This window comes from Mauremys mutica, unplaced genomic scaffold, assembly GCF_020497125.1.
Source record: "Mauremys mutica isolate MM-2020 ecotype Southern unplaced genomic scaffold, ASM2049712v1 Super-Scaffold_100046, whole genome shotgun sequence".
Lineage (NCBI taxonomy): Eukaryota > Metazoa > Chordata > Testudines > Geoemydidae > Mauremys > Mauremys mutica.
In genome coordinates this window covers 1286674-1306359 of record NW_025423257.1, presented here as the reverse complement: position 1 = coordinate 1306359, position 19686 = coordinate 1286674, and the positions used below count along the sequence as shown (strand labels likewise).

The following is a 19686-nucleotide window of genomic DNA, read 5'->3' as shown; positions in this document are numbered from 1 at the left end:
CAACCGCCGCATTTCAGAGTTTAGAATTTACTCTCATCACCCTCCTATGGCACTTTCCATGTGAATTGGGCAAAGGAAGTGGGGGAAGCTCCGTGGCTAATGAAAACCAATGCTCTCGGTGAGGCCTGAACTCACACCCACAGCTGTATTTCCCCCTGCATGAGCCCCTATAGGTGCTTCTTAGACAAACTTGGGCTGTCGGTGGTTATATGTGTCTGTGCTTCACCACTTTGGCTGCTCTGTGAAAAGCTGATGGTTCAAACAGAAGCTGGTGGGTTTTTGTTTTGTTTTAAGCAATTAGAGTCTAGTACATTTTAACAGGCAGAAAATGTCCTATTCTGGTCTAGCCCCATTTGACTCCTTCTGTCCATCTTCTTCCTTCCCCCTCAGTGTCTTTCCTTCCCCATTGGGGACATGCAGAGATGAACCCCAGTCAGTCTGTGTCACAGAGAGTCTGTATCTCCTAAGGAATGTGGGTGAAGGATTCCAGCTGAATTAACGCCGCTCACCTGGGTTAGAAACATTTGTTTCTTTTGAGCAGATAGTGGGAAATGGGACATTAATTCAGACCCAGGAGGCAAGGCAGAGGCTTCATGATCTTGATCTCCAGGAAGGGAGAGAGGATCCCCAGGAAGGAACAGAGCTTCCTTTAGACTCAAGCTGGGTCTCCTGGAAGTTGGAAAAGACCCTTGGTCACTGAGGATCTCATGGGACCGTGCTGCTCCAGAGGCTCGAGAGTCCTGGGTGCGGGGAGGGTGTCACTGCACAGTCTGAAATGGAAGGGAGGACCCTGGAAGGGACGGGGAGGAACAGAAAATGGAGGGGAATGAAATAGAATAAACGCCTCTTCTCTCTCCCCTCCCTGACCCAGCAAGAACTGTTATCAGTGGGGAAACTCCCCACGATGAATGGCAGAGACCACAGAGACATTCACCTCATGCTGAGAAGTAAGGTGACCAAACACCAAGTGTGAAAAATCAGAAAGTTTCACCAGAGGCATTGGTGGTATAGTGGTGAGCATAGCTGCCTTCCAAGCAGTTGACCTGGGTTCGATTCCCAGCCAATGAAATGATGTGATGATTCCTCCACTGGGAATTGGTTTAATTTCAGTCACATTGTATCAGTTTATCAATGGAATGAGTGAATCAGTGTCCCAAATCCCAACAGGTCATTTAACACCCAGTGGAGGAAGAAAGGGGTGGGACTATATAATAAGCAGTTGGAGTCATCCTGGTATTACAATGCTTGGTTCATTTTTTTTTTAATTTCCTTTACTTCCCTCTCCCTTTTAGACTCAGAGCCTTTAAGGTCAGAAGGGACCAGTGTGATCATCTAGTCCGACCTGCTGCACCTTGCAGGCCAAAAGACCCCACCCACCCACTCCTGTAATAGACCCGGGAGGGGAGGCAGCTCCGTGCTCTGCCCCTACCCCAGGCAGCACAAGGAGGCCCTCTGCTCCCCTCCCCCAACGGGTGTGCAGAGATGTGCCAGCAGCACTAAGGTGGCTCCATGCCCATTCTGCCTCCGTCCCACCGTGCCGCTCCCAGAAGTGGCTGGCATGTCCCAGCATCCCCTGGGGTGGGAGGAGTGTCTCCACGTGCTGCCCCTGCCCCGAGCACCAACTCTGCAGCTCCCATTGGCCAGGAACTGTAGCCAATGGGAGCTCTGGGGGCAGCGCTTGCAGACAGCAGCACATGGAGATCCCCTGGCCCCACTCATCTAGGAGCTGCTGCCAGAGGGTTGTGTGTACCGGTCACTTTGGGAGCTGCATCACCCCTCCTCCACCCCCAGCGCAGCGCCCACACCCAAATTTCCTCCCAGAGCTTTGCTTGTCTTCCTTTCACCAGAACCATCCTTCTTCTCCTGGGCTGCAAGTAGCCATCCCTGGGAAGCCAAGAGGCAGGCACAGGATTCTGCAAGGTAAGTGTCCCACAGCGCCGCGATGGACGGTGTGATGAAGGTAAGTCTTCCTGAGGCACAATGAACTGCAATGCAGCGAACCACTGGCCAGGCGGTCGGGGCAAAGGGCATTCACTGGAGGTACAAGCTTGTGAGTGACTCCTGAACACAGGGCCCCTTCCCCTTTTAAGGACCTGCTCCTCATGGCCTGCGACTAGAGATGACTTGGCTGCATCTGGTGGGTCACACTCCACCTTGGGCAGCGTCCATGCTCTGGGTGAGTGCTGCCTAATGAGAGTCCCAGACACCTTGTCTATCTAGGAGCTCTTCTGATCTTCCAGCTGTTCAACCAGTCCCTTCATCCCACAAGCATTGCAGGAGGGAGCGGGAGGGGGAGGGGGAAGCCACTTCACAGGCATTCAGAGAGGGAGAGGAGACAAAAGCGAGGGGGAGGGGAAGTATAACAGACCTATTGAGCAATAGAAATCACTGCTGCTCCTACAACAGCAGGGACAGGCCACTAGGAGTTGGGAAAAATTAAGCCAGCATGTTTCTGCCTGGTTTTGAACCAGGGACCTTTTGCGTGTTAGGCAAACGTGATAACCACTACACTACAGAAACTCTGGTGCAGGGCTCTGCCCTTCCCTTCATAAGAACAGAAGAATGGCCAGACCAAAGGTCCATCCAACCCCATATCCTATCTGCCAACAGTGGCCAATGCCAGGTGCCCCAGCGGGACTGAACCTAACAGGTAATGATCAAGTGATCTCTCTCCTGCCATCCATCTCCACCCTCTGACAAACAGAGGTTAGGGATACCATTCCTTACCCAGGCTGCCTAATAGCCATTAATGGACTTCACCTCCATGAATTTATCTGCAAAAATAATGAGGAGTACTTGTGGCACCTTAGAGACTAACAAACTTATTTGAGCATAAGCTTTCGTGGGCTAAAATCCACTTAATCAGATGCATACAGTGGAAAATACAGCAGGAAGATAGATATATACACAGAGAACATGAAAAAATGGGTGTTGCCATCCGCACTATAATGAGAGTGAGCAGTTAAGGTCAGCTATTATCAGCAGGAGAAAAAAACCTGTAGTGACAATCAGGATGGCCCATTTCCCACAGTTGACAAGAAGGTGTGAGTAACAGTAGGGGGACAAATAAACATGGGGAAATAGTTTAATTTGTGTAATGACCCACTCACTCCCAGTCTTTATTCAAGCCTAATTTAATGGTGTCCAGTTTGCAAATTAATTCCAATTCAGCATCTCTCGTGGGAGTCTGTTGTTGAAGGTTTTTTGTTGTAATATTACGACTTTTAGGTCTGTAATCGAGTGACCAGGGAGATTGAAGTGTTCTCTGGCTGTGTTTGAATGTTATAATTCTTGATGTCTGATTTGTGTCCATTTATTCTTTTATGTAGAGACTCTCTGGTTTGGCCAATGTACATGGCAGAGAGGCATTGCTGGCACATGATGGCACATATCACATTGGTAGATGTGCAGGTGAATGAGCCCCTGATGGCATGGCTGATGTGATTAGGTCCTATGATGGTGTCCCCTGAACAGATATGGGGAGAGAGTTGGCAATGGGCTTTGTTGCAAGGATAGGTTCCTGGGTTAGTGTTTTTGCTGTGTGGTTGCTGATAAGTATTTGCTTCAGGTTGAGTGGCTGTCAGTAAGCAAGGACTGACCTGTCTCCCAAGATCTGTGAGAGTGAGGGATTGTCCTTCAGGATGGGTTGTAGATCCTTGATGATGCACTGGAGAGGTTTTAGTTGGGGGCTGAAGGTGACGGCTAGTGGGGTTCTGTTACTTTCTTTGTTGGGCCTGTCCTATAGTAGGTGACTTCTGGGTACTCTTCTGGCTCTGTCAATCTGCTTCTTCACTTCAGCAGGTGGGTAGTGTAGTTGTAAGAACGCTTGATAGAGATCTTGTAGGTGTTTGTCTCTGTCTGAGGGGTTGGAGCAAATGCGGTTGTATCTTAGAGCTTGGCTGTAGACAATGGATTGTGTGATCTGGTCTGGGTGAAAGCTAGAGACATGTAGGTAAGTATAGCGTTCAGTATGTTTCCGGTATAGGGTGGTGTTTATGTGACCATCGATTAGCACAGTAGTGTCCAGGAAGTGGATCTCTTGTGTGGATTGGTCCAGGCAGAGGTTGTAGGTGGGATGGAAATTGTTGAAATCATGGTGGAATTCCTCAAGGGTTTTCTTTTCCATGGGACCAGATGATGAAGATGTCATCAGTGTAGCACAAGTAGAGTAGGGGCCTTAGGGGACGAGAGCTGAGGAAGCGTTGTTCTAAGTCAGCCATAAAAATGTTGGCTTACTGTGGGGCCATGCGGGTACCCATAGCAGTGCCGCTGACTTGAAGGTACACATTGTCCCCAAATGTGAAATAGTTATGGGTGAGGACAAAGTCACAAAGTTCAGCCTCCAGGTTTGCTGTGACATTATCGGGGATACTGTTCCTGACGGCTTGTAGTCCATCTTTGTGTGGAATGATGATGGAGCGTCTACATAGCCAGACAATCCTGCTGTCAGGGTGTCAATGCCTGAGATGATGGGGCATCCAGGATTTCCAGGTTTATGGATCTTGGGTAGCAGATAGAATAACCCTGGTTGGGGTTCTAGACTGTCTTATTGCCAAGGGACGGAGAAACTCAGCCAGCAGCAGGGGGTGCAGAACACCATCCTAGTGTGGGGGTGACAGCGCCTCCAAGATTTGCTGGGTTTCCTATTGGTTCCAATGCTGGTTGTTTTCCTTTTCCGGTGGGACTTTGGGCAAGTTGCTCCCCCCTCTAGGGTTCCATCCCCAGCAGGCAAATGGGGATTTCGTACCTTCCCGCTATTGGAAAGTGCTGGGAGAATCCCCCAGCCAAAGCTGCTCTGACAGAGCTAAGCAGCATCTGACCATTCAAGGTCGGAGCGCACTGCCCAGGAGGAGGAGTGTCTGGCTCTGGGATTTCACTTCAGCCCAGTCTAGAGAGAGGGGCCCAGCCATGGGGTTTGGCTCAAGAAGACCAAGTCTCCAATTTGTTAAGGGCGTTTTGAATTCCAATCCTGTGCTCCAAACTGCTTGGTGTCAGTTGCACATTTTAGAAGCATGCTCTCCACTCCATTTTCCAAATCATTCATGAAACTATTGAATAGTACCGGACCCCGGACTGATCCCTGCCGGACCCACTAGGTGCCCCCTCTCCGTTGGGCAGCCAAACCTGGAGAAGGGCCCTTGGAGTCTGGGCTTTCAACCAGCTCTGCACCCACATGACACTGATTGCATCTAGACTGCATTTCCCTCATTTGCTTGTGAGAATGTCCTGCGGGACTGTGTCAAAAGCCTTAGTAACCCCAAGATAGATCCCATCTACTGTTTACCCACCTCCACTAGGCCCGGAACCCTGCCAAAGAAGGAAAGAGGCTGGGTTTGGGATGATTTGTTCTTGACAAATCCATGCTCACTCGTCCTAAGAACCAAATTCTCCTGTAGGTGCTGCTGACAAACTGATTGTTTAAGAATATATTCCAGTATCTCTCTAGCTATGGAAGTGAGGCTAGCTAGTCTGCAAGTCCAAGGGGTCTCTTTGTTCCCCTTTGAAAGAAAGGTCCTGTCTTGTTCATGGATGGGAAGATGTTCTTTTTCAGGGATCTCAGACGAGAACTGGGGCACAACACCTGGTTTGTTAAGGCCACAAAAATGGAGGCAGGAACCTCTTCTCTCCTGCTGGCAAAGAACCCCGGGTACCTAAAAGACAGAGACTCAAATCCCTGAACGGGATTTAGAAAAGGCAATGGTTAAAAAGTTTGGCCCTGACTGTTTCCACAGACTAGACATTTTAGTGCTAAACACCGTGAAACTCCCCTTTCTCCTTCACACAGGGCTTTATCGCCCCTTCTCTCACTCAGGCTCATGACTGCTCAGAGTTCGAGAATTGTCCCTGTTCCCATTGGGCAGATGGGGAGGAGCCTGAGGTATAGAGAAGAGAAGTGACCTGTCACCAGATGGATCAGACTGAACAGGTTTCAAACCTCGAGGAGGCTCTTACCTTCTAAACAGGGACGGCTGTTTTCTAGTAAAATCACTAAAAGGGAAGGAGAAAACTCGAAAGAGGTTCCTCCTGGCGCTCACGTCCGTGAACCCGAATACTCTCTCAGTCCTCAGAGAGAGACCTGGAGAAGGAGACTTGCTGCAGCAAAGCCACAGGGGTCTCTGAGGTTTCCCTGGCCCCGCGCCCCTGTCCTGCCTGGCTGATGTCAGCATCTCTCTGTGAGGTCACCACCTCCCCACCACCTTGGACCAATAGTCTGAGGTCCTGCCAAAGGCCTTTGTGATGTCACTGCCACACCCCTCCCTTGCTGGGCTAATGTCCTGCCCCTGGCCAGGCACTTTGGAGGTTTGAGCTACTCCCTGTGGATCACCCCACTCGAGGAGCGTTCATTCTAGGCAGCAAGCCAGCTAGACAGGGAAACATCAGATTGCAGAGGACAGGTGGGGTTCTAGGGGGGCAGTTAGGGGCCGGAGTCCCAGGAGGGGGCAGTCAGGGGACAAGGAGTGGGGGGGTGTTGGGGGTTCTGAAGGGGGCAGGAAGTGGGAGGGAGCGGATGTGATTAGTAATTTGATATGTTGGGTGGTGCCTTTTTTTATGAGTTCACTTCCCCTCATGTGAGACCCTGGCTACGCCGCTGCCCACAGGAATCCAGTATTCTACAGTATTGCAACTTTTTTGTCTGGAAGGGGCCCCCGAAATTGCTTTGCCCCAGGCCCCCTGAATCCTGTGGGCGGCCCTGGAATAATGTCGAGTTTTTGCTCAGCGGGGAGGAGGGCAGTGGGGAGGGATCCTGGAAGCAGGGGAGTTGGACAGTGTGGGGAGGGGAGCCCAGCACTGGGGGTGGGGGGCAGAGGTCTGGGGGAGGTCAGGGATGGATCCCAGCATTGTGGGAAGCGGGCAGCATGGAGAGCCCAGGCCTGGCATGGGCACTGGGCAGAGTGACTCTGTCCTTCTACACCCCCACCCCCCGGCAGGCTAGGCAGGACGGGGAGAATTACGTGTTTGTTGGTAAATGTCAATGTCTGTGTAAACACAGGACCCAATGGCAAAATATTTCCATTGATAATCATCAAACCTGACAGATGGGCAGAGTAAGAAACATGCTGCTTGAGAACGTGTCCTGTTCTAATCCCATAGGGGTCCCTTCCGCCTTGGGCACCACCAGGTGGGTGTTTCATTTCCCTCCCTATTTTCACACAGAGACACAATGTCCTTTGCATGGATCCATGAACAGCAAAACCTCCCTGTGTCTCTTGTCTGAGCCAGGGCATTCGATTCCAGTGAAACCTTCTCTCCTGCAATGGCAATGGTTGGACAGAGTGTGTGGCCAGTCTCCCTGTGTCTCTGCTGTTCGTGCTGGGGAGCCCGGCCGGCCTTAGGGGTGGGGCCCCCAGCAGCCGCCCAGGGCTCCAGGGGGTCAAAGGGCACCGTGTGGCCGTGCAAAGGTGCTCACTGCTCTCCCCTGCCCCAATGCTCCCCCGTGGCCCCATAGAGGGTGGGGGGAGCGAGGAGCAACACTATGTGCTCCCTGCGTCCTGGTCACTTTCCCCACCTGGGCTGGGCTGTGAGGGGAGCATCAGAAGCTGCTGCTCTCTGCCCTCCCCTGACACAGCCCGGCTGAGGAACGTGACCTGGATGCAGGGAGCTCAGATGATGTCGCTTCTCGCCCCCCCCCGCCCCGTCCCCCAGGCCCTAGGGGTGCCCGGAGGAGCAACGTTCCAGGGAGGAGCAGGGGGCAGCAATGCCACCTGCTCCATGCACACAGGTCAGTGTCCCCATGTGGGTGCTGGAGGGGGTGCAGGGGTTAGGGGTGAAGGGGGTGCAGGAGAGGGGCAGTGGCTGGGGGCACAGGGGTTAGGGGTGATGGGGTACAGGAGGGGGCAGTGGCTAGTGGCACAGGAGGGGGTGCAGGGGTTGGGGTGAAGGGGGTGCAGCAGAGGGGCAGTGGCTGGTGGCACAGGAGGGGGTGCAGGGGTTAGGGGTGAAGAGGGTGCAGCAGAGGGGCAGTGGCTGGTGGCACAGGAGGGGGTGCAGGGGTTGGGGTGAAGGGGGTGCAGGAGAGGGGCAGTGGCTGGGGGCACAGGAGGGGGCGCAGGAGTTAGGGGTGAAGGGGTTGCAGGAGAGGGGCAGTGGCTAGGGGCACAGGAGGGGGTGCAGGAGTTAAGGGCAGAGGGGACACAGCGTAGGGGTTAGGGCACAGGAGGGGGCAGAGTTAGGGGTGGGGGAGGTGCAAGGGGCGGGAGTGCAGGAGCTGGGGGTAAAGGGGGAGGGGGTTCGTCCAGGGGCGATGGGGAAGGGCCAAAGTACAAGTTTTGCCCAGGGCACCATTTCCCCTAACGCTGGTCCTTGGTAACATTTCTTGCTGGGAGGGGGAGGGGAGAGACGAGGCGTTTTCTCTCTGTTTCTTTCCTCTCCGTTTTCTGCTCCTTCCTTCAATTCCAGAAACCTCCCTTGTGTGTCAGACGGTGCAGTGACCCCCTCCCCCCCCCAGGCCTCTGGAGCCTTTGGAGCAGGAAGATCCCAGGAGCTGAGGATGGATCCAGGGGTGAGTAGCTGGCAGGAAGGAGTCCTAGCAGCTCTTCTGGGAGCGCAGGGGAGGAATGACTCCCCCTTCTCTAGCTTCTCCCCGTGGGGCTCTGGGGAGCAGGGAGGGTTGTGTGATAAATTCCATCCAACTCCCCCTTTGAGCCAAGCCGAGGGACGTCTCAGCTCTGCACGATCCCCTTGGCAGGGCCAAACAAGGGATGTTTTCCACTGCCCAGGAGACCCAGCCAGGGACTGATGTGCTGGAGATATAGACAGGAAACGAACCATCTACAGCAACATCATTAACCACAAACACACTCTAGCCATGCTCCAGCCAGTAGGGAAACGGGCAGGAACTCTGGCTGTTCAGCCATGGCCACACGTCCAGAGCCGCACAGCAGTGAGTGTGCTGAGGAAGCTGGTCCGAGTGAACAATTGGAAATGACCCTTCAGCGAGAACAGAACCAGAGTGTAGAAAGGCCCCTGTGTTACGTGGTTGTGGCTGAGGCCTTAGGGAGCTGGGTTAGAAGCCACAGCGTGTTTCTGTGGAGGTTTGATTCTTGCCAGCTAGGCAAGGCCGGTGTGTGGTGTCTCCATGGCTGCACTTGCAGTCATGCAGGTTTCTCTCTCCCATTGTTCCATGAGCATCCTACTAGATTGCCAGCTGCTTTTCAACTGCAGTGTGGAGACTGTGTGTGTGTGGGGAGAGACTGTGTGTGTGTTGGGGAAGAGTGAGTGTGTTGAGGTAGGTAGGAGCGGATCATTATTATCCCTACTTGAAAGAGGGAGAAGCTAAGGCTGAGAAAGGAGAATTGACTTGTCTTAGGTCACACAGCCAGTCAGTGGCAGAGTTGGGAATAGGACCCAAGAGCTCTGATTTTCAAACTAACCATCGGATCTTGAATTTCAGACATTGAATGACCTGAATAAAGTGCTCTCAGATGAGCTCCAGACCAACAACAGTGACAGTAATTATTCAGCAAGTATTTGAGGAGAACTGCAATGTTAGAGAGAATCATGAGCTGCTCAGAGACCATTAATGTAAAGAAGCAGCAAAATTCATCAAACACAGAACTGGTTCTGACTTATTTCCTTGGTCTTAAAAGAGACCAACAAGGACCTGAGTCTCCTCCCTATCAATAACCCCCTGCTCAGCCAATCAGGGTAGAGACTGAGGGCGGGAGGCTGAGGGTTCTCACCAGAGAGCCCAAAGGATGGCCCAGGTCACTGGTGGGGATCACTGCCTGAGCACTATTTCAGCCCCACATTTTTGGGTGGACCTCCCACAGTGGGAGCTGCAGAGCACTGCCCTGCAACGCAACGCAACACACACACACACCTCCCTCACTCCCGGTGTTGTGAGGGGAACAGGAGAAAGGACAAAAGAAGCAAGAGACAAAGAGAAAGGAGGGAGGGATGGAGGAAAAGGTGAAAGAAAAAGGACAAACCCTAATGGCCCCAGTGATTTTAAGAGACAAAATCTCAGGTGCGCAATAAAATTCTGCCTTCTTAAGCTCCTGTTTTCCATGCCTAGAATTCAACTGTCACCAGCTGGATCAGACTGAACAGGTTTCAAACCTCCAGGAGGCTCTTACCTTCTAAACAGGGAAGGCTGTTTTCTAGTAAAATCACTGAAAGGGAAGGAGAAAACTTGAAAGAGGCTCCTCCTGGCACTCACGTCCGTGAAACCGAATACTCTCCCAGTCCTCAGAGAGAGACCTGGAGAAGGAGACTTGCTGGAGCAAAGCCACAGGGGTCTCAGGTTTCCCTGGCCCCTCGCCCCTGTCCTGCCTGGCTGATGTCAGCATCTCTCTGTGAGGTCACCACCTCCCCACCACCTTGGACCAATAGTCTGAGGTCCTGCAAAAGGCCTTTGTGATGTCACTGCCACACCCCTCCCTTGCTGTGCCAATGTCCTGCCCCTGGCCAGGCACTTTGGAGGTTTGAGCTGCTCCCTGTGGATCACCCCACTCAAGGAGCGTTCGTTCTAGGCAGCAAGCCGGCTAGACAGGAAAACATCAGACGCTGCTCCCAATGCTACACTCAGTTTTTCAGATATTAGTCGACTTTATGGCCAGAAGAAACCATTAGAGCATCTAATCTGACCCCCTGCATATCACAGGCCTCCTGTATGACAATAGCAGGTGAGGGAGGGGGGCTGAGGAGGCGAGTGGCAGGTGAGCCGGGAGCACTGAAGGGGGGTGCTGAGGAGGCGAGTGGGAGGGGCTGGTGAGCCAGCAGCAGGGGACTGAGGAGACGAGCTATGAGTCGGTGGCTGACCTGGTCTGCTGATCTGGTCTGGCTCCCAGCCCCTCTGCAAGGGTTGCAGCCGTCTGGAGGTGCTGCCTTCCACGCCTTCCTCAGTCCCACCTCATTCACTCCACAGGCGACTGATTACAAAGTGAGGGGAAGATCTTATTCTACTTCTAGCAAAAAGACATTTTCCTTATACCTTAATTATACTACCGTAGGGGCCCGCTATAACATATTACCAAGGTTCAATGCCACCGTTTTGGCAGGACGGTGCTAGGGAAGGAGGGTTTGTTTCCATGGGGTGGGCGGAACTTGGAGGGGGATTGTTTCGGGGGGGGGGCTCTGCGGCGCTGGGGGGTGGTGTTTGGTGAGGCCGGGGGGGTTTCATCCCTCAGCTGTTTTCTTTGGAGTAATATTGCCCTCGCCACTTTACGAGTTGTGCAGGCCTAGACTAAACCACAGACTGGACTCAGCATTCAAGTATCCTGCAGTCTGAACTTCACATCTGATACATTCCCTCATTGCCTACCATTGTTTGGCCAGCAGGGAAGTGCTTCTTGTCCAACAAGGCAGCCAGATTGAGACCTAGAGGCATGGAATGGCTCTGAAGGAATCAGCTGTTTCTCTCTGTGCTTCATCTAACTTTGGATCCAAATGGTAAAAGACAGTTGTGCCCGATTTAATCATGGCGTCCTTCAGGAGTGTGATCAATGCCACTTAACTAGGGAGCAGGTTCTAAAAATAGTTTACCTGTGCCACAAGTCACCACAGCTTCCATCTCAGGGGTGAAAATCAACCACTAGTACCTGCAATTTCTGCCTGAGTTCTTGTCAAATCTTTGACCTTACTTGGAGTAATTTGACACTTCTCTGGCGTAGAATTCTTCACCAACCACACAACAGATCAGTAGCGACAGTGAGGTACAACTCCCCCAACTATGCCCCCTTATTTCTTTAATCTGGTGGCACAGATTTAAATTAGGGACTAAATTCAGGTGCAACTTAGAATCCCTGTAAGACACCAAATGTCAGGTCTCTATTAAAAATAGGTATCTTTCTGCAGCTATATCACATTCAACACAGATTTCATTTTCTACACATTTGCAGCATCTCCCAGGGGTGAGCTGATGAGAAAAGTCACTTCCATGTTTCCCATCTCTACCTAGCTAGGGATTGTATTTCCCAAATAATAGGCAACATGCAGCTAATGAGGAAGGAGATCTCTTCAGGAGCCACTCCCTGCAGGGCCTGGGCCACAACGGCGTTGGGAGCCCAATGCACGGGCACTGTGTTTAGTTACAAGTTATTTACGAGGGAATCCTCTTCCCAGCCCTTTAGAAAAAATACTGACATAACCAATTGCACAACAGGGGGACTGGGATGGTGATGGGGTAAATCAGAGGGATTCCCTTATTCCCCATCTTATTCTGTTGTTACAGAGGGTGAAATGACATTTTTTCCTATCCCTGCCCTGTTCCTGCTCTCTTATAGTTCAATATATTTTAAGTGAGAAAAATGGTAGTATAAATATCTGCTCTGCAGCACAACGTGAACCAACATCGGAGCAACTGGGAATGAAACAATTTCTTCCCCAAGAGTGAACTCGATGACTAAGAATTGCTGTGAAATGGGGGAACAGTATAACCGTGATGCTCAGGGTTTGTTAAGACTAGGAACAGTGATGGAGTTTAGGTCAGGTCAAGGGGAAAGCTAATGCCAACCACTGCACCTGGGCTGCATCTGCTCTACAACTATAATTGTCTTGTTACCCCAAGATCACTAACTTGAGCAGCCAACGCCATGTGCAGCCCTAGTGGATGTCAGGCTCAGGTAGTTTTAGCCTCAGTGTAGCTTGTTGGGATCAAACCTCTCTCCCCCCACCTGGAGCTGATGAACATTCCTGGCAGGAGGGACACACACTCCTTCGACTCAAAGGAAAGGAGTTGATAGAAAAGATCACAGGACTCGACTGACCCCAAAGAAGGGTGAGCTGCAAAAGGCAGAAGCAGGCAACTGATCTGGTGGAGCTGAGACACCACGGTGAAGATGGTGCAAAAATCACTATGTGGGAATTAGCAAATGTGATTTAAAAAAAAAAAAATCTTTCTCCAGTCCTAGTCAAGGGATTTATTACAGTTCTCTCTCATGTGGATTCTCTGATGTGAGATGAGGGTTGAGTTCCGACTGAAGCTTTTCCCGCACTCAGAGCACGTGTACGGCGTCTCCCCTGTGTGGATTCTCCGATGTATGATAAGGGTTGAGCTCTGTCTGAAGCTTTTCCCGCACTCGTGGCATGTGTAGGGTGTCTCCCCAGTGTGGATTCTCCGATGTCTGATAAGGCGTGAGCTCCGACTGAAGCTTTTCCCACACTCAGAGCACGTGTAGGGCTTCTCCCCTGTGTGGATTCTCCTGTGTGCGCTCAGGGCAAAGCTCTGCTTGAAGCTTTTCCCACACTTAGAGCACGTGTAGGGCGTCTCCCCAGTGTGGATTCTCTCATGTCTGATAAGGTGAGAGCGCCGCCCAAAGCTATCCCCGCACTCAGAGCACTTGTAGGGCTTCTCCCCTGTGTGGATTCTCTGATGCGTGATAAGGTTTGAGCTCTGCTTGAAGCTTTTCCCACACACAGAGCACGTGTAGGGCATCTCCCCTGTGTGGATTCTCTCATGTCTGATAAGGTGAGAGCTCCACCCGAAGCTTTTCCCGCACTCAGAGCACATGTAGGGCAGCTCCCCTGTGTGGATTCTCTGATGTGTGATAAGGTGAGAGCTCCGATTGAAGCTTTTCCCGCACTCATGGCACATGTAGCGTCTCTCTTCCAAGTTGATTCTGTTGCGTGGAATAAGGTCTGAGTGGCTACTGTAGTTTTCCTCTGGCCTCTGCTGAGTCTCACAGGCTTTTGTGTTTTCTGGGAGTGCACAACTCCTGGAAACATTCCCTATGGATCTTCCTGATAACATCCAATGTGGATCTACTTGCACAGTGTCTTCCTGCTGGGGTTTCTCCTCCTCGTTCTCACTCACCATCCCATCGCCGGATGGGAGACAGAGAGAATCCAGACATAGGTTACTCCCTGTGTCTGAGAAAAAGGGAATGTCAGAGAGAGGAATGGAAAAAGGGATGAACAAACCAAAATATATGTGGGAGAGATCAAACCTATCAGGAGATCATTTTCCCTAAACCCTTCCACAGAAAAGAGAGGAAGGCATCAGTTCTGGGTCCTCATTGCACCATAACTCTCAGGGGAAAGTGAGATCGGGGAGGGACCTGCTGCCAGTTGTCAGTCAGGGTAGGAGGGAAGCCATGAGTGACATCTGCCATAATGATTCCACATCTGCAGGGAACAATCCTCAACTTGAAGAGCTCACAAGGTCTTTGTAGGGCATCCCAAATGTTTCCTGCATTCCTAAGCAGTTGTTGAGTTGTTTAACTGATTCCTCACCTGCGAAGGCAGCTCTTGGGAGCACTTCTTTCTCAGAGCCCTGGAGGTCCGGGACCCACGGCTCTTCCCCTTGTTCCAGCTGCGAGATCACATCAGGTTTGGAAATTGGAAACCCTACTGCAGGCAAAGAAAATGAGGGAGGTCAGTGGAATTGGTGGGATACTTGTCACAAAGAATATTCCATAGTTTTAACCGCATCTCATTTTTAGGCAGTAACATCTGTAGCCCTCAGGATTCATCTGCTTGCCTGCATCAATATCTCTTTTCTTATAAGTACAGTATTGTGATAGGTTTATTAATTCCTATTAAAAATATGTTTGGCTGTAATGCAAGAAACCTACAGGCCAAAAACCTGCATTTTAAGCTAAAGCAAAGTTAGCATAGCTATATCCTGTGCCCTTTTACCCAGAAAAGGAACTGTTTTTCCTATACCCAAATAAAGTGCCTACGCTTAGGTCTAAGACCCTTTACCTAGACCAACAGACAATGAAGAATAGCAAAGGGGATATTTCAAAGTTGCACTCACAGACTTAACAAGTACCCCACAAGTGCGCAGATACCTGCCATCCATACGCACACACATACTAGCCTATGGAGTAAGTGTACCCTAACATTTCTATGGGGGAAGAGTGAAATTTGGGCATAAGAGGAAGGATTTCTGGCATTTATTTCTATAAAAAGAGGTAACCTACCTCACTATGGTATCCCCACCCCCACCTCGACCTCCTCCTTCCTCACTACACTTCACCATCTTCACTGGTGAGGCCTCATTTGGAGTCCTGTGTCCAGTTTTGGGCCCCACACTACAAGAAGGATGTGGATAAATTGGAGAGAGTCCAGCGGAGGGCAACAAAAATGATTAGGGGGCTGGAGCACATGACTTATGAGGAGAGGCTGAGGGAACTGGGATTGTTTAGTCTGCAGAAGAGAAGAATGAGGGGGGATTTGATAGCTGCTTTCAACTACCTGAAAGGGGGTTCCAAAGAGGATGGATCTAGACTGTTCTCAGTGGTAGAAGATGACAGAACAAGGAGTAATGGTCTCAAGTTGCAGAGGGGGAGGTTTAGGTTGGACATTAGGAAAAACTTTTTCACTAGTAGGGTGGTGAAGCCCTGGGATGGGTTACCTAGGGAGGTAGTGGAATCTCCTTCCTTAGAGGTTTTTAAGGTCAGGCTTGACAAAGCCCTGGCTGGGATGATTTAGTTGGGTTTGGTCCTGCTTTGAGCAGGGGGTTGGACTAGATGACCTCCTGAGGTCCCTTCCAACCCTGAGATTCTATGATTCTATGAACTACGTATTCATGCTATCCATCTACAACAGCTATTAACCAGTAATAGACTGCACTTATTTTCTTTTCAAACTTTAAGTTCAAAAGGGACTCGGCTAAGCTTGGTCTCTCTAAATGTTATTTTAGTTTGAGTATCAGATTATTTAGTTGAGCTAAAAAATAAACTCTAAAGTAGCTTTGACAGCTCTTTGCATTAGTTTCCTCTGCAAGAGCTGTGAAATCAGAACCGCCAGAGGTGAGGCCAACACCAGTTTATCAAAACGGGGTGAATATTAACCAAAGTTTGCAGCACATAATATTGTATCATCATATGTATCTCTTGAATAACAGTAATACAATTGTAACTCTGTAATTCTACCTGTTTTACAATATTTCATTGAGTTTAATAAAAAGTCTTTATGGCTATATCTGTCTCCCTGTGAGCTTCCTGTCATACCCCCGAAGGTCCCTTTATCAATTCTGTGGAACCCGATTCGAAACACGAACTTTTATCTTCTGATCAAACAAATTGGCGAGCCTAAACCCATATTAATTAATATAAATGATTAAGTATTATTAATTAATGAAAATAACTACAAAACAAATTAAATTAAGTTGATAAATCATATCAACATTACTCACACACCCCAAATAAGGCTACGCATCCCAAGGCCATCTTCCTTGGCTCAAAGTGGCAGGAGAGTTACTATTATAACAAATCATATTCACTACCTTAGTGCCTAAGGACCAACTAACAGTGGGTCCCCATTGTGCTAGGCAAAGTGCAAACAGGGAATAGTAGATGGCCCATGCTCTGAAGAATTTACCATCTAAATCAGGGGTAGGAAACCTGCGGCAGCGAGCTGATTTTCAGTGGCACTCACACTGCCTGGGTCCTGGCCCCTGGTCCGAGGGGGGGCTCTGCATTTTAAATTAATTTTAAATTAAGCTTCTTAAACATTTTAAAAACCTTATTTACTTTACATACAAGAATAGTTTAGTTCTATATTATAGACTTATAGAAAGAGACCTTCTAAAAACGTTAAAATGTGTTACTGGCACACGGAACCTTAAATTAGAGTGAATAAATGAAGACTCAGTACAACACTGCTGAAAGGTTGCCGACCCCTAATCTAAATAGACAAGACAGACACAGAACGGGGGAAGGGCTAGAACCCACTGTTAGAATAGAGATATTCAGGCCTGCCTGTAAAGCCTATAGTTTAAGAACTTAGGGGTATTTTTATCACTTTATCTTTATACCCCTGTAACTAGCTAAGAATCAAAATCACAGTCTGCCTGTGTCTGGGCCTTCTCTCACTAGGATAGGCTGAGGCCTTGTTCTTACGCTAAGGCCTTTGGCTAAGCAGCAGGGGCAGCCATAAGCTGGGAAGCAAAGGGTCACATCCTCACATCCCAAACCAGTCACACTGAAATAAGGTGCTATTGGGCTGTTAGGAAGATGATCCTGTCCTGATAGTGCCCATCACCACCAGATAAAGAAACAGATCTTAAGATGGTTAAAGAAAACTTAGTTTGACAGCAGCCTGTCTGGCAAGAAATCCCTTATCAATGGTTGTGGTTGTGAAACCCTCATTTCTGTATTGTTTTATCTTTATGGCCATCACTTTTACCTTGTTAATCAGTCTGGTTCTCTAATTGTTTCTGTCTGCTGCATAATTAATTTTTCTAGGTGTAAGTTCATTAGGGCAGTAGAATATGCTTGCTTGGAAATAACTCCAATAAACATTGCATTATCTGTGCTTCAGACTTCTGGTCTTTCGCTGCTTGCTGTCTGCGTGACAAGAACCAGGGAAGTGGGAGGGTGAAGGGAAAACCCTCTAACAAATGGACATGACCTGATAACCAAGAGGTAAGCCTTTAAGGAAGGTTTTAATACACTTTGGAAATGATCAGGGATTCCCATGAGGACTGAGAGGGAGTGATGGTAAACACGCATTTAGATCCTTTTCTTGTTTTATATATTTTCCCCATAAGGCTGAACCTCTGGCACTGTCATGGATCCATAGGATCTGTGCAATGCCCTGGCTTTCAAACAGTCCTTGGGAGGTGCCTCTTGAGTGCACTAGACCCCCAAGGGCTCCCACTCTTCCACAAGGACAGGCCACTTAGCTTCAGCACCTGACAACGAGCCACTTCCTCGGTGCCCTTCCTCCACACTCCCCTCCACTTCTTCCCATTACTCTCAGCCAGCACCACCTGCCGGCACCTTGGGAGATTCTTGTGTTCCCTCCTCGTCTCTCACAACCTCCTCCCTCCCTGCTGCTTCTTAGCTCTAACCCTGCACACACCCTCCCCATATCTGGGCACCCCAGAATTACCTATTCCCCCTTCTCCGCCCCCCCAACAGCTCTGTTCTCCCTTCACTGGTGGGGTCCTGAATGACAACATTATACGCTCTCCTATCAGAAGAGGAGCTCATCTGACTGTCACACAAGCCATGCATGAGTCATACACCTATTTACTCAATTTAGAATTCTACAGGTGGCGTATTTTCCTCTTAAAATGAGGAATAGGCATGAAAGCTACAGTTATTAATGTAGCCAATAAGGATACATTAAATGCAATTTTAAAATGACTGACGGCACCAAAAAGGCAAATGTCCAAAAATGATACTAGTGGGTGAGAGATAAGGCAAAAAAGGGGGGGCAAGGAAACTTGTCAAAACTTGTATGACGAATAAAGGTATAAAGTTATTACTGCTCAGGTTCTTTAGAGACCCCACAGCTTCTAATAACCCAGGGGACAGGACTCCTTACCCAGCGAGGTCACCGTCTCATAGTTCTCCTGCATCACATCCCTGTAGAGGGCTCTCTGAGTGGGGTCCAGCAGAGCCCCCTCTCCCCTGGTGAAATACACAGCCACCTCCTCGAAGGTCACCGGCCCCTGAAAGAGCAAGAGTCCAACACTCAGTACCTACTGCCCCACTCACAACCCCACTATTCACGGAACAGCAGCACCAGGGAAATGGAAGCTCCGGGAGGCACATGTTAGCAGAGTCCCACCCCACCTTGCCTAGAACAGCCAGGCGGCATCAGAGGGTGGAAAGAGAGAACCTCTGTGTCTCCCAGCTGACAGACGAAGGCAGGGTCTTCACATTTATCACATAGCTACTAGCCAGAGCTTGATATAGGAGATGGGGCTGTCTCTGGACCCTGCTGGTGGCTCCCTGGTAGGAATCCCAACACTCTCCAAATAAAATATATGGAAGAAAGGGGAAGTCAATAGTAAAGAATAAAAGTTAGAAAGTCAGAATTGTAGAAAATTGGTAAGGGAAGCTATCAGAAATCAATGACCAATTTATGAAAATAAGAAGGAAGTTTTTAAAAAGTATATTAAGTACAAAATTAATCCCTAACAATGGTAGTGGTAAATTACTAGATGGAAATGGCAGAATTATCAAAATAATGCAGAAGAGGTAAACGTGTTCAAGAAATATTTCTCTCCTGGATTTGGAGAGAAACAGATGATGTAACTCATATAAGATGTTGACGCTGACAGTCTTTCCATCCCAACTATAACTCATGAGGATGTTAAACAGCAGCTATTACAGTTAGACATGTTTAAATAAGCAGGTCCAGATAACTTGTATCCAAGAGTTTTGAAAGACCTAGTGGAGGAGTGTGGAGGACTGTTAATGGTGATTTTAATTAGGACTTGGAACACTGGGGAAATTCCAGAAGACTGGACTAAAGCTAATGCTGTGCCAATATTTAAAAAGGGTAAAAGAGATGACCCAGCTAATTACAAGAGTGTTAGTCTGATACTGGGCAAGATAATGGAGCAGCGAATATGGATTTAATTAATAAAGAATTAAAGGAGGGTAATATAATTAGTACCAATTAACAAAGGTTCAGAGACAACAGATCCAATCAAACTAACTGGATATCCTTATTGAATGAGATCAAAAGTTTGGTTGCAGCTAATAGTATTGATGTAATATACCTAAACTTCTGTAAAGCATATGACTTGGTTCAGCACAACATTTTGACTAGAAAACTAGAACGAAAATAAACACGGCATACATTAAATAGATTAAAAACTGTTTTAGTAAATGGGGAACCAGGTCAAGTAGATTTCTTTCTAGCGGGTTCCCACAGGGATTGGTTCTTGGCCCTGTGCTATTTAACATTCTTATCAATGACCTGGAAGAGAATATAAAATCATCACTGATAACGTTTGCAGTTGCCACAAAGATCGGGGTTGGTGGTAACTAATGAAGTGTC

General features: G+C 49.2%; 2 non-coding genes across 2 annotated transcripts; one reads left to right on the top strand and one right to left on the bottom strand.

Annotated features, from left to right (window-relative positions):
- Window positions 1–996: 996 nt before the first annotated feature.
- On the top strand, window positions 997–1068 carry TRNAG-UCC. The gene has a single exon. It is a non-coding gene; the product is annotated as a tRNA-Gly (tRNA).
- A 1379-nt stretch (window positions 1069–2447) lies between these two features.
- Window positions 2448–2520, bottom strand: TRNAV-AAC. Its single transcript has one exon. It is a non-coding gene; the product is annotated as a tRNA-Val (tRNA).
- Between the last annotated feature and the right edge of the window lie 17166 nt (window positions 2521–19686).